The following is a 13,575-nucleotide window of genomic DNA, read 5'->3' as shown; positions in this document are numbered from 1 at the left end:
TATGCAAATACTCATTACAAGTAAGTGAAAGGAAATAAACACATATCAGCCTCTTTGATTTGATCTTTATCATAAAAAGCCAGAGGTAACCAGACTTTTGGATCTCACAGACTTGTAAAATTTCAAGGAATGTTTAAGTACTAATAAGTTGTTAATTTTTATTCTAGCATGAAAGGATACTAAAACACAAACATGCACACATGCACTCATAAACACACCACACTTGACTATCATCTACTACGTTTCATTAAAAAATAAAATTAAAGCCCCAAATGTAGGATTAACATTATTTCAGAATAAAGAATACCCCTTCCCAAGAAAAGTTGATTCCATACAATGAAACATGACACACACACACACTGTTTGTCTTTCTCACTGTCATAATAACACCATGAAAGTTTACTTCAGTTCCTTGATATACATAACTATAATAAACCATTTTGAAACTTAGCCTTTTCACTAATTCAGACTGGCTCTTTCTCAACTGTCTGTATCCAGCAGATAATGAAATACACAGCATTTCATGAGTCTCTTCTGTGCCACTGGGCAGAAACCTGTTAATTTGAGACGATTTTGCCTATCAGGAGAGTCTCTGATCAAGTTCAGAGAAAAACACATGAATATTCGAAGTTGTTTCCTATTGCTCATCTTCAATCAGTTTACTTTTATGATTTATAATTTTATAAAATTACAATCTTATAATTTATTTTATGTTTGAGTTTCTATCGTGAGGGTGCAAGGATTTAGGTAAGTGCTCAAGGAACTTATCTGGTTAGGAAGCCAGCAGGAACACCCCTGAGGCATCTGGGTACCTCGCAAGCTCTCTGGGACCATCCCACTCAGCTAAGCACTCAGCTTTGCTATTAAGCAGACTGAGTGATTACTATTTCTGCTACTCAGTAACTCTGTGATTTTAGGCAAGTCACCTGCGAATCTTGGCTCTGGGGTCGGCACAGGGACGAGTAATATGTCTTTCCCACTAGGTTGTGAAGATGAAATAAAATGTTCAGCACCGTCTCCGGCACATGGTATGTTCTCAATCAAACAGAAAGAGCGATACTAAGCAAATTAAAAGGATCTCAAGTGTTTCGGGCTGGGATTGCGTTTAGAGTTCATGTAGGTATGGTAAGTAGGTGAAGCTAGAATATGAAAGCAATTGGAAAAAGTGATGGGGTCCATGGACCTCAGAAGACCTTAAACTTATCTATTTATTCGCTTAAACAAAATACCATACATGGAAAACAACACATTTGGGGTCCAAATGTAGCCCTAATTCCTAGTTTAGGGTCTTTGGCAGGTAGAATCTGAAAAGATAGTGGAAAGGAGAATGTTTCAGTGAATGGAATATCTTAGAAAGCTACACCCAAATTTGTAGTAATTATAATGCCTTCCCTAAAGTAGCCACTTGCTAACACATCAGTCTATTTTATTCCTGTGCACCACACCTATCGCTCTCTGACATTCTTCTTTTACATTATTTTTATTTTGGGTCTGCTGATCTCTGGCTAGAGTGAAAATTCCACGAGAGCACAGACCTTGCTCCTAAGCCCGGCAAAAGAAGGTGTTCCACAAGTATTTGTTGAATGACTAAAGGAAAGTTATTATGATTTGGTCTTGTGGGTTTCTACACAGTATCATTACTTTCAGATTATGAATTTCAGTTTCTGAAATTTAACAGATTTATCTTCCGCTTTGAATGAGGACCCAGCTAGGACATCCATGTATGGTAAACAGGTAATTTAATAAAAGGATTCATGTTAATATGAAGAGTTAGTTTCAAAGGTGTTGAAGAGGAACTTGGATTTAGCAACTGTAGGATGCCACTGCCCTCCCATGGGGCTGGAATGACACAGAGAAGATGCCGTTGCTGGCGGCCTGGACCACCCGACAACCGGGGCCACAATGGCCCACCCAGCAGAAGCTGTGACCCCTGAGGACAGGGCTCTCCGAGGGAAGCTGGACTCCAGAGCCCCACTGGAGGCCAGCTGGCAAAGGAGCCTGGAATCCTAGCTGGCAGCAGTCAGTCTGCCCTGTGATGTAGACAGGAGCAGGGCAAGGGCAGAGAATGGATCTGAATGCAAAGAACAAAGGATCAGCGTGGACTGTGAGTTTTAAAACATTAATACCAAAGGGGCAATGACGTGCTTGGATCTAATCATATGCCAGGGACTGAGCTGGTTCTCTGTTATCTTCCCCCACTTTAAAGGCTTTTGCAAATTCAACTGAAATAGTACTTATTGGCCCCCAAAACCTACTGAATTTTTGGATAAAATGCATTTGAAAGAGGCCTATTATTGAACTGTTAAGGCCTATGTGACCATGTCTTTCTGACTCTACTCTTGAGCCAACTCTATTTAGTAAGAATGGGAAACCATGTTCAGTACTGTACATATTTGAACACACTTCTGAGTCTCTGAGATGAAAGACAGAGAGAGAGAGAGAGAGAGAGAGAGAGAGAGAGTTTGTGTGTGTAATATTATAACAAATACTTTCAGCATATACACATATTTCAAATTTTTACCTTCACACATGACAGAATAGTTAACAGAAATATTAATCTCTGTTTGGTTTTCCTCTGTTTTTCTCTCCCTTATTCCAAGAAGGCCTTTGTGTCCCTTTGCCTCAGGGGTGTTTGTAGATCATGGTTTAAGTGGAAGTTGCCAGAGACACTCCCTACCCCCACCCTTCCTGGCTTTTGTTCTCACTGAGGGCATGAAGCTAGGTCAGCACCCTGGGAGGTGAGCCAGGTGAGTGCCCTTGGGGACAGGGGTCGGGTGAAGGATGACCAACAGAGCCAGGATAAGCAGGAGTGGAAGCTCCTCTACAGTGAGATGGGAGGTCTGTCTGGAGTCGTGAGGACTCAGCTGGAATTCCTGGCAAGGGGGCGGGGGCGGGGTGGGGGAGTGACAAGCCCTCAGCAGGAACAGCTGTGTGACATCCCTCAGGAGGCCAAATCATGCCCTCACCCCCAGCTTGGGCAGAGATTCCCCAGCCTGACCCAGGGAAAACAGAGCCATCACCTGCTTTCAAGGGACTAAAGGGCCTTGAAACGCCACCAAAGGGCCCTTTGGCAGTGGACCCAAGTCCAGAGGGCCCCCTCCAAATGTCCAGGTTCTTCTCTCCAAGGCCCGGGGTTGGGAGCTTCAGTCATGAGCGAGATCTAATTTCTTCCTGCGCTATGGGGTAAGGACTCAGATTTAAATTTATTTCAACTCTAAAAGCAAACAAACAAATAAGTCGATGTGAAATTTCTTGCATCTGTGTATCCTAGTGGAATAACATTCACACCTTAAAAACTGAAGTTGCTGGCACAGAGTTACGGCTCATGTCTTGCGCTTTCGTCAGTAGATGCAGCTGTGGAATTGCTGGGAGTGGGAATGGGCTGGTTATATTCAGAATCCTGACCTCAGAGATAGACTTGCTGATGGTATGACAGAACCACGGTAAAATGGCAGGGGTGTCTCTTAGAGTAACTTAGGGATGGCCAATCCCACAATCTCTACAGAGAAGGCACCAGAGCTCCCCAGAGGCCCCGGGTACAAGCAAAAGATGACGTATCTTACAACAGTGTTTTCCAAGCTTCAGTCCTCGTGTACCAGAGTCATGATTCATTTGCCACATCTGTGTACCACCTGTATTAATATTTACTAAATATTTCTCTACATATGGCCTCATTTTTAGTACTTACTTAAATAAATTTATCCTCACCCTAAACAATAATATCCATGAAATCACAAGTTTGGTGTGCTACATGTACACACACATACACTCTCACTTTTCAATACGCATGCCATAAATACAAAATTACTAAAGGACAAATGTTCATCTGTGCACTGCCTGAGATTATGTCATGCTTCATTAAGCGGCATAACTTAGCACTGTTTGGGAAACTGCATCACACGCATTTCTGTAAGAAATACAGTTGTTCTGGATATTCTGATCGCATTTTCTCTACCCTTCGATCCCAGTTTCCAGACTTTGACAACTTTCTGATGATGAATGGTCTGACTATAAAATGGTAGAGAGAGAGAGAAAAAGAAAGAAGGAGGAGGAGGAGAGGGGAACAGAAAGAAGGAGGAGGAAGATGAGAGAAGCAGAAAGAAAAAAGGAGAAGAAAGAGAAAGAAAAGATGCCCAGGCAAGAGATCCAAACAAAAATATGAATAGCCTAGGAACCTCTATATTTGTGTATGTGTGCGTAAACAACGCGATCACACCAGGAAGTCTGTTTATCAAAAACACGTTACCTCATGAAGGGGCAGTGTTATCCTGAACAATTATACAATGCTGGTCCCAAGCACAAACCTGGAAATAGGATGCATTTATACTCTAATCCTCCAGATTCTTCCCTTGCTGCTCCCGCTGCCACTTGATCTTGGCCTCTTCCGTCTACAGAGACTCACAGCTAGCTGCTCGGCCAGCCCTCCCTCCACCCTTCCCTGCTTACCTTCCTTATCAGCTCAGGAAGAAATTTCTGCAAAACTCTTCCTCTGGTCACTGATATCTCTGGGAACCAAATCCATTAAGATATTTTTGATCCTTACTCATGCTATTTTGAATGTCTGGTGCACAGGAAGGAACGGATAAAAATAGAATTACAATGCCCTTACTGCCAAAGTAGCAAAGGGGCTGATTAAGATTGATGTCTGAATAAATATACAATAGCAGGCCCTACAATTTTAATAGCCTTTGATGGAAGCAGAAAAGGAGTGCAGTTTTCACTGGCTGTTTGTGTGTACATTTCTGTTCCCTTACCATGTACTTTTTTCTTAAAATATGGCCCCTCTTTTTTTAAATATTAAAAAGTCATGTAGAATAATAATGATAATAATATAAAATAATGGCTAATATTTATTGAGCACTTACTAGATGACAGGCATGGTTCTAGGAAGTTTACATGTACCAACTCATCCAATGTGCACAACAAATAACCTAATAGGGATGCATGGTTACTCTTATTCCATTTTTATAGATGAGGAAACTCTGAATGAGAGATGTAGCAATAGCATAGCAGAGAGATCCAAGTCTAGCCCTGCTTCTCCAAATAAGTACATTAGCATGAGAGTTCCCTAACATCGCTTCTTCCCAGCCTCCTCTGTAGTGAGAGCTATCTAAGATGCAGGTTACTATGAGGACTGAAGGAGAGGTGTGTAAAGTCCTTCAGAGAGTGCTGGCCACAGAGTAAGCCTCAAAAGCAACGCATCCTCGTCCTCATCACTATCATTCCTTCTTCCATATCCTCCACTGATCAGGAAGATAATGCTTTCTCTCTCTCTCTCTCTCTCTCTCTCTGGATCTAATGATATTAAACAAGTAAATTTCAATGCAAGGAACATGGCCTAACCCCTAGGATCTCTCCAAGGAAATGAGCTCGGGCTCGTTGTCATGATGTCCTGGAAGGTACCCAGAGAACTCCACGGGGAGTGCCTTGAGCCCAACTAGAACCACGTCCCTTAACCAGCAGCATTCAAGGTATGGTTGGCAGTCACTTCAACTCAAAGAGCCTCTCTTGCCTATGAGTGGTTATACTTGTGCTTGGTGATTGAATTCTTTCAGCTATCCATTTGAATCACTCTATTCACTTTTATTTTAGCATGTTTCTTTCTGTAACTTTATTATTTAATTTCATTTAACGTTTTCCTTTTTGGATGTAAGTAGGATGGTCCATCATGGAGTGGTCAGTGGATAGACAGTTAGTGATTTAAACACAAGAGTTCCTGATTCAAACACAAGACATTCTTCCTTCATTTATCTCCTACCCTATCCATCCAGCATAGACATTCAAGCCAACAACCCCACATGATCAGCAGCAGGCACCAATTAAAAGTAGAGTGCCAACATCTTCGTATCATTCACAGTCTTATTTAAATCATCCGTGCTCTGAGCTACTTGTATCTAAGTTCCAAAACTCTCCCACCCCTCCCAGCTGAGGACCTGGGAGCTTATTCCTTGCACACTCACCCTGCTACTACTTTAGCCCAACACTTGGCACCCAGTGTCTGGTTTCAATGGATGCTTCTCTCTTTGCTTCCTCCCCACCTCATCCACCTCAAGTCATCCTGTAGTCATCAAGTAGGCTTCCGACCTCTAAGACTCTACATGAATATGCCTCCCAGGACAATGAAGAAGGAAGCTTGTAGGATGTACCACATAGGAAGGTGCCCAGCTATATCCAAGACAAGTAATCAAACAGCTCTCAAAATAGGACTCCTTGGAAAAAGACTCCGTTGATGTTAACGTCCATTATCAGGTTACTGGCATTATTTAATTAGTGGGCAAGCCAGAAATCTAAATTTTTCTCTTACCCTCAGCCCATTGGTCCTAAATCTTTCAATTCTATCTTCTCAACATTCCTGGAGTCTTGCTGTCCTTTTCATCCCTCCTGAGAATGTTTTAAGGAGGATTCTCAACATCTTGTTCCTGAACAATTACAACATTTCTGATTATTGTTCCCAGTCTCAATTCCTTCCCCGCTCCCTTCATTTTCGTCTGCTAGAGTTCTTTCCAAAAGATAAATGGAGCCAAATAATTCTCCCACTTCAGACCTTTCCATGGCCTCACCAGAACCGGAAGATGAAGTCCAAATTCTTTCACCTGGCTCATCAGGCCCTTTATGGCCTTCATACCCTACCACACCCAGCATTTTAGGAAAATGGAATTACTTGCAGATCCTAAATTCTGAATTGCTTCTTTTCATTGTATGTGTGGCTCTTTCCGCCTGAAATATTCTCTTACAGATTCTTCTCAGTCTTCCTGAAGGATTTCCTTACCCACCCAAAGCTGAATCGTGTACTCATCATGTCTGTCTCCAAAGGAATCTTACAAAATTAGCTGTAGCATTTGTGACAATCTGTTAAATGAGCGACTTGTCCTCTCTTTAGTAAGAGACCTATGAGGTCTTCTAGGGTCAGTATTTTGTTTTGTTCATTCTCATATTGCCAGCATCTAGCACTGTGCACTGAGCAGGCAACTCAACAAATGTTCACTAAACTAATGAACAAATGAAATCCAAAACAGGATAAAAATAAGGTTTACCACTGAGAAGGGGCTCTAGAAGGATCCCCTGAGAATGTCCATCTTCCCTAATTTGTTTTATTTTTCTCATGGACCCAGAATCCAAGGATCTCTGAAGGACAACGAATCAGTTTAAAACACAGATTCAGAATAATCTCTATAAACCTCATGCAATCAATTGACAAAAAGCATTTTTCTTTTCAGGGTTGGTAAGGTCAGGTGTGATTCTTGTTAATCCTATATACAATGCCCACCATTTGTGGACTGTATCTGGGTACTTGTACAGACTATGTTTACGCTCCTCAGGTGAAGCATGAAAGCCAAGGGAGGAAAGAACCCTGGGTGCAGTTCAGGATACTGTGAGACAACAGCGATTTTCAACCTGATACTCATGGGGAGGCTTCAGACATTTGCTCCAAGTACATTCACAGAGAGCCTCCGAATTTCCTTCTCAGCACACCAAGGACACCCTTCCCAGTATCTAACAGCCTATGCAAATCATATTCAATCTGCTTTGAATGCATCTTCTTTTGTGCCTTAGAATGTAAGCTCCAGAGAGGAAGGACCACACACTCTTACTCATTACTACAGTCTCAGAGTTTGACGCACTAAATACTTGTTCACTGACCCACTGGGGGTCATTTCTTTGGGAATATACATGTTCCTGTACATTCTTCTAAGTTTTCTAATTCTTACAGTCCCTTTACAAAAACCCATCACACATAGACACAAACAACCTCTTTTTTTTTTTTTTAAAGAAAATAAACACATTTTCACTTCCAAAGATTTTGGAAGAGCACAAAGAAAATTTAAAAATCACTGACACCACCATTAGTTGGAGGCAGTCTTCATATTCTGCACAAAGCTTTTTGGCCCCGCCACTAAGTTGGGACCATAATTTGACTTTTTTCATCCAACAGCCTCAGAGAAGAATTTTTTTTCCAACTGAGGATTATGTCCCATTAGCAGGTCATGAAAAGATTTTAGGGACCCGCATTTAAAAAATGAAATACATGAGATACTACTTCACACCCATTTGGATGGCTATCATCAAAAAAAACAAGTGTTGGCAAGAATATGGGGAAACTGGAATCCTTGTGCATGGCTGATGGGAATGTAAAATGGTGTAGCCACTGTGGAAGTGGTAAGGCAATTCCTCAAAAAATTAAATATAGCATAATCCAGCAATTCCATTTCTGGCTATATACCCCCAAAGAAATGATAGCAGGGACTTGAAGAGGTATTTATACACCCATGTTCATAACAGCATTATTCAGAATAACCAAAAGGTGAAATCAACCCAAATGTCCTTTGACAGATGGATGAATATACGTACAATGGAATATTATTCAGCCTTAAAAAGAAAGAAAATTTTGATACACGCTACAACATAGATAAACTTTGAAGACATTATGCTAACTGAAATAAGCCAGGGCTTCCCTGGTGGCACAATGGTTAAGAATCCGCCTGCCAATGCAGGGGACACAGGTTCAAGCCCTGGTCCGGGAAGATCCCACATGCTGCAGAGCAAGTAGGCCCGTGCACCACAGCTACTGAGCCTGCACTCCAGAGCCCGCAGGCCACAGCTCTGAGCCCACGTGCCACAACTACTGAAGCCTGCGCGCCTAGAGCCCGTGCTCTACAACAAGAGAAGCCACTGCAATGAGAAGCCCGCACACTGCAACAAAGAGTAGCCCCACTCGCTGCAACTACAGAAAGCCCATGTGCAGCAACGAAGACCCAACGCAGCCAAAAATAAATAAATAAATAAATAAATAGAAAGAAGCCAGTCACAAAAGGATAAGTATTGCATGTAAATATATAGGTATATTTCACTTATATTTATTATCCCACTTGTACAAGGTACCTAGAATGGTCAAATTCATAGAGACAGAATGTAGAATGGTGGTTGCCAGAGCTGGGAGAAGGGGAAACGGGAGTTAATGTTTAATAGGTACAGAGTTTCATTTGGGGAAGATGAAAATGTTCCAAAGATGAATAGTAGTGATGACTGTACAACAATATGAATGTACTTAATGCCGCTGAACTGTACAATTAAAAATGGTTAAAATGGTAAATTGTATGTTATGTATATTTTACCACAATTTAAAATATGAAATAGAATAAAGAATATAAAAGTACATCTTATATACAAAGGAATAAGATGAAATTTTAATTTCAAGTAAAAGTTTGTGTATATTTATTTTTGATGTAAAACAGATTTTTTATTATGAGTTGTGGTCAAAAAAGTTTAAAACCACTGTTCCAAAAATTAGTTTTAATCACTACATGACATTCTATCATATAAATATACTGCAATTTTTAAATCAGTCTCTTGCTTTTAGACATTCGATTCATTTATTTCCTTCCTTCCTCACTCCCTCCCTCCTTCCCTCACTCCCTTCTTCTTTTTCTTTTTTTTTTTTTTTTGCTAATTCTAAGTGTTATTTTGGTTGTTCTAACTTACAAAAGTGATTTTGAATAAGAAATACTTGGTGTTCTTTTCATAACCAGTTTTTGATTGGTAACTGTTTTCTGTATTGTTTAAAGGGGATCAAAAAATCTAAGTCTATTGGTAGAGATTAAGTATTTATTGCTACAACTTAGTCGATAAATTGATGTCATTGTAAAGCCATATGTTCTGTTAAAGTCTTGTTTGCTAGAACTGATTATCCCTACAGGTGAAACACTAGAATATTTGGAGTGTACATGGCTTGTTGTTTGGGTTTTTTTTGTTTTTGGTTTTGTTTTGGTTGTGCATCTGCCTTTTAACCCATTCACCAAAATTTACCTTCTTGACAAGCAACACCAATGAAAGTTTCAGAGAAATCTGCATATTTAACATACATAAATCATATTAGGCAAGTCAGTGGAAAAATGCTCGTGCTGCTAATGGAATTAGAGTGCGTTCATTTTACAGGCTAGTATTTTTAAACTAGAAATCAAAATCTGGCACCTAAGCATGTTAATTGTTTTACTGTACCTTGTGAGGTTTCCACTTGTAAATTCTAAACCAGTGTATTTTTTTTTAGAACTGGTTTGTGTACATATACAGTGATTATGGATACTAATTCAATGTAATTTATAATTTTCTATGTCAGTATAAAAATACATCACAGCCTTCTCAAACAGCTGAAGCAATATATTGTATATTGCCATACTGCCTGGTGAAAGGGTTAAACTACTTCACCTCCTGCACTTTTAGGTGCAAATCAGTTTTTCATTTCTGTAATAGAAAATTATTCACATATTTTTACATCATTTGTTTTTCCTGACCAGTATTTAAAACCAAAAGCATATTCTGAAAAATGGTCAACGATTTTTTTAGAAATAGCATCCCAAGCAGCGTGCCTAAACATTACATTGCATGTGGAAATTAAAAAATCAAATGTCAAAAAAAAAATGTTTACATTTTTAAACATAACTCTTTGTATGCATCTCTATTTCACCTCCTGTTATGCAATTATTTCTTCAGTTTGTTTCTGTAATAATTTTCTGTACCCCACAATCCAACTTCTAACCATAAACATAAAACCCCCTCCTGCCAAAGCCCTCATCCTACTGAGGGAATTTCCTTAGTCCACTTCATGCACCCAGGCCACCATTCGAAGTTCCCAAAAGAAAACTTTTCAACGGCAAGGGAAATGGGCAAATTCCTTCCTCTACCGCCATTGCCACTGTCACTGTCATGTGCAGCTTCTAAGATGCTCCCAATGATCCTACTTCCTGCTATTCATGCCCATGTGTAATCCTTTCCACCTCAGCTAAGGGTACGGGCTGGGCCTAGTGACGTACTTCTAATGAAAATAATATGGTAGGATGATAGGATGTTACTTCTGAGATTAGATTACCCAAAGACCCTGGCTTCCATCTTGCTGGTCCTCTTTTGCTCTCTCTCTCATTCAAACCAATTGCCAAGTTGTGTGCTACCCTATGGCGAGGCCCACATGGCAAAGAACTGAGGAAGGTCGCTGGCCAAAAGTCAACAAGAAACTGCAAGAAACTGAGGCTCTCAGTCCAACAACTTGAAAGGAACTGAATCCTATCAACAACCACTGAAGTGATCTTCGAAGTGAATTCTACCCAAGTCTAGCCTTGAAATGAGACTATAGCTCTGGACAACACCTTGACTATATGGTCTATAAACCCTTAGCCAGAGGACCCAGCTAAGCTGTGCCTTGATCCTCACCTATAGAAACTGTAAGATAAAAAATGTCTGTTATTTAAGCAACTAAATGTTGTGATTTTTTTTTTTTTTTTTTTTTTTTTTTTACATAGCTATAGGTAACCAGTACAGCTACATCAGAATCTCAGATTGCTGGGCCCATTATAAATAAAGGCATGTGCCACTCCAGAATTTTCAATTCATCATTGCCACCACCCACTGTTGAGAGTGTTTCTAGCTTCCAGTGCCAGAAGCAAAGATACTGGGAAGAAAAAATGACCATGGTTCATGAAAAAATAGGCTGCAAGAAAAGTGGGACCAGAAACTTTAAAAACTTTACCACTGGCAAGATATTCCTCTTCTTACCCACATCAGGTATCTTTTGTGTGTGTGTTTGGATGATCAGACTATTATTTTTGTCTGTGGAACATTCAGTCCGCCTTCTTCTGGTAACAGCGTATCAATTTTCCTTGGAAAACTCACCTCTATTCCATTATTAATTCAAGTGGTACAGGTGGGGCCCACCTCACCCCCTGCTTGCCTGAGGAAGGAACTCATGACTAGGCCTAGCCAATCAGAGCGTTCCATCTTTCTTCCTACACTGACTGGTTTTAGGAAGGACATGTAAATCAAGCTGAGATGGTTAGACTCTCTTGATTGAATATAAAGCTGAACGTGTCAGCAGCCATCACAAGGGAGAGTCTGTCTACAGATGAAGTCAACACCTAAAGACCTAGCCAAGAAATAGAGCTGGATTCCTATAATAATGCCTGGGTATCTGGGTCAAGCCATGCCTGATGCCATTATCTCCATAGACTTGTAAGTTACATGAGTCAATAATTTCCCATTTTTGCTTGAATTATTTTGAATAGATTTGTTACTTGTAACCAAGAGTTTTAAGGAATACCCTCATCCTGCTTTGCTGCTCCAACACACACACACACACACACACACACACACAAAGCTGTGTAACTTGACAAAGAATGTTGCTGATACAAATTGAACTTTTCCTGATTATTAAAAGCAGCAATAGCCTTGGGCTATAAGTTTTGGTAAACTTGGTTCTAGAAAGCCCATTCTCTTATATCTAAGATGGACAGATAGTGGAATCTAGAATTTGGGTTGTTTTGTTTAAGAAGATGAACTTCTTCCCATCTTTCTCCTAGGTTTTCTCTTATGAGAGAAATAACTGGCATAAATATATCTCATTAGCTCCTTCCTTCCTTCCTCCCTCCTTTCCTCAAATATTTGATTAAACATACCAATAAGTGTTGAATGAAATAAGAAAGCCCCAGAAGACTACATGCAGCCTAATATCCTTTTTAAAATCAACTTTATTTGGATAAAATTTACATACAATGAGCTGTATCCATTTAAAGTATACAATTTGATGGAATTTTTGATATGTATACACATCTGTGATGATGAAACATGACCACAATCAAGACACCAAACATCTCCATCACCCGCCCCCAATATTCCTTGTACCCTTTGCAGTATGCCCTTCCCTCTACACCCAACAGTGGTTGTAAGCAACCACAGATGATCTTTTTGTCAAATTAGATTAGTTTGTGTTTTCTAGAATTTCACACAAATGGAATCATACTTTACATACTATTTGGTGTCTGGCATCTTTCATTCAGTATAACATTTTGAGCTTCATCCATATTATTGCATGATTCAGTAGTTCACTCCTTTTTCACTGCTGAGTAGTATTCCAATGTATGGCTGTATCATACTTGTTTATCCATTCACCTGTTGATGGACATATGGGCTATTTCCTGGGTTTTGTTATTGTGGATAAAGTTTCTATGAATGCTTGTGTACAAATCTTTACTTGGACATATATTTTCATTTGTTTTGGTAAATATCTAGGAACAGAATGGCCAGGTTGTATGGTAGGTGTGGGTTAACTTTTTAAATAACGGCCAAAAGTTTTCCAAAGATGTTGTACCATTTTATATTCACACCTGCTGTGTGTAAGAGTTCTATTTGTTGCTCCATACTTGTAACTCTTGGTATTGTTAGAAATTTTAGTCACTCTACACAGTGCATTGTGGTATCTCACTGTGGTTTTAGTTTGCATGTGCATGATTAATCATGGTGAATATCTTCCTGTATGCTTAATGGCCATTTGTATATATCTCTTTATGAAGAGACAATTAAAACTTTTGACCATTTATTGGGTTATTTGTCTTCTTATTATTGAGTTGTAGGAGTGCTTCAGATATTCTGGATAGAGATTTACATGATTGTGAGCTTTATATATTGAGAATTAGTTCTCCCAGATTGTGGACTGCCTTTTTATTTTTGTAATGGTGTTTTCTGAACAGGAAAAGTTTTTAATTTTGATAAAGTTCAATTTGTCATTTTTTTTCTTTTAGATTCATGCTTTTT

At 39.7% G+C, this 13,575-nt stretch overlaps 1 protein-coding gene and 1 long non-coding RNA gene across 7 annotated transcripts in view; one reads left to right on the top strand and one right to left on the bottom strand.

The window, feature by feature from the left end:
* MPPED2 (metallophosphoesterase domain containing 2) overlaps positions 1-13,575 on the bottom strand; it is a 174,572-nt gene that overhangs the window by 54,482 nt on the left and 106,515 nt on the right. The gene's annotated exons all lie outside the window — the stretch shown is intronic.
* Positions 3,078-11,877, top strand: LOC130708941 (uncharacterized). Its single transcript, XR_009009324.1, has 3 exons — positions 3,078-3,183; positions 5,314-5,471; positions 11,292-11,877. It is a non-coding gene; the product is annotated as an uncharacterized LOC130708941 (long non-coding RNA).

The sequence above is a fragment of the Balaenoptera acutorostrata genome, chromosome 9, assembly GCF_949987535.1.
Source record: "Balaenoptera acutorostrata chromosome 9, mBalAcu1.1, whole genome shotgun sequence".
Taxonomy (NCBI): Eukaryota; Metazoa; Chordata; class Mammalia; order Artiodactyla; family Balaenopteridae; genus Balaenoptera; species Balaenoptera acutorostrata.
This window is presented reverse-complemented; position numbering and strand designations above follow the sequence as displayed.